General features: G+C 39.3%; 1 protein-coding gene across 5 annotated transcripts in view; it reads left to right on the top strand.

Annotated features, from left to right (window-relative positions):
- Positions 1 to 1,173: 1,173 nt before the first annotated feature.
- cunh4orf54 (chromosome unknown C4orf54 homolog) overlaps positions 1,174 to 1,834 on the top strand; it is a 25,880-nt gene continuing 25,219 nt past the window's right edge. For all 5 annotated transcript variants that reach the window (XR_001422968.1, XR_001422972.1, XR_001422973.1 and 2 more), the window contains exon 1: positions 1,174 to 1,213. The gene's annotated coding sequence lies outside the window, so the exon portion shown is untranslated. The remainder of the gene's footprint in view (positions 1,214 to 1,834) is intronic.

The raw sequence follows: 1,834 nt of genomic DNA on the forward strand, positions 1-1,834 counted from the left end.
CACGGACCGGTACCGGTCCACGGTCCGGGGGTTGGGGACCACTGCTGTAAACAACTGTCCTCCACTGTGAAGAGAGAAGAGCCGATCTCCTGTTAGCTGGGTGGTGGAGGGCTACTGTGTGAAGCAGAAGCTCAGGATCTGTAACTCTGAGGAGGAGCTGCGCCTCAAAGGCAGAGCTACCTCCAACCAGAGTGGTGTTTTGTAAAGCTGAATGATTGTCATGGGAGATTCAAGAATCTCTCAAATATTCACAAAATAATCAAAGCAACACTGCAAGTGTGTTTTTGATGAGGGAAGAACATAACATGTATATAAAAAAGTTTATTTTACATAATACTGGCCCTTTAATCCTTGTGCGTGCGAGGACTGAGGCAACTGATACCAGTGATATGGGTGTGGAGTCGGTTGGACCTCATTTGTAAACAAGGGTTAGAAACAGATGTGCAGACAAGCAATTAATCCATGTGCTTGCAACTACATGAGCATAGTTTTAGGCCTGGCATAGAAAATATAATTAAAAGCATGGTTTTTGGAATATATCTGACCCACATACAGAACATTCTCAGGACAAGGTTGGTAAAGGTTAATAAAATTTATTGAACTATTAATAAGGGATGTGCTTCTTTGTCTAGGAGCCAGGTAGTAGGAGGTAATGGGAACACTGGAAACAGAGTAGATGCATAGTGAGTAGCAGTGGTGTACTTCAGTACAATTTTCGTGTATCTGTACTTTACTTAAGTAGATTTAATAATGGATACTTTCTACTTTTACTCCACTACATTTTACAGTAAGTATCTGTACTTTCTACTTCACTACATTTCTACAAAACTGTCGCATTACTCGTTACATCCAAGTCACGTTGCGCTTTTTGTCCGTTAAAATGTGAAGTTCAGGGACTTAAGGTAGCGCCGTAAAATTCAAGCAATAACATGACTTACGTGTCTGTTGTCACCCATCGCCTCCCCCTTTACTCGCACGCGGAGCTCCAAGAAATGTGCAGTGGTTTCCTCTGAGCGGGAGAAGACATAGACATAATATAAGAGTAGACCCCACATTGATCGCTCCGGCGCAGGAAATACGGCGGCCATCTTGGAGCGGTATACCCTCCTACTTTGCTCAACCAAAACAGCAGAAGATGCCTCAGCACTGAGGGATATTGTTGTTCGGATCTATGGATTATTGATGTGAGGGCTCCACGGACAACATTTCACAAGTAAGATGGACATATTATTGTGTATATTTTGAGATTAGAATATTACTTTACTGTATTTATGTCCACCGGCGAGATACCAGCTAATATTAGCTTTAGTGCTTGGTGTAATACGGGTTCAGCCCCGCTATGAAGGCTAACTGAGATTCTGTAAATCCAAAAAAAAAATAATTATTCTCTAACATTGACTTAGATTATCTGACACAAGGGCCTATATTAGAAATGAAACAATATAACATATTATAAAACTTATATTATGTGTTATAACATTCACCAACAAAGTTTGCACAGGTGGTAAAGTCTATTATTTATATGTAATTCTTTCACTAGTAAAATACATCCCAAATCTTCCGTTTTTGTTTTGAAAGTTTCATAAAGACACGATGTGAGGAAGAAGAGGGAGATATCTATAAAGAGAGACAGATTCACTGCAGCACGGATGAATCTCACATCGGATTTTGGACTCAATCTCAGCTACTGAATCACTGAAGCTAGAACTCCTCGGCTCAAAAACATATATCTTTATTTATTTGTGTTTATATAGTTATATAAATATGTGTTGATATTACTAAATAATTTACTAAATAAATTATGAACGGCTGTGTGCTTTGTAATATGTTCTTC

This window comes from Poecilia latipinna, unplaced genomic scaffold, assembly GCF_001443285.1.
Source record: "Poecilia latipinna isolate Pla-1442-1.1 unplaced genomic scaffold, P_latipinna-1.0 Scaffold3056, whole genome shotgun sequence".
Lineage (NCBI taxonomy): Eukaryota > Metazoa > Chordata > Actinopteri > Cyprinodontiformes > Poeciliidae > Poecilia > Poecilia latipinna.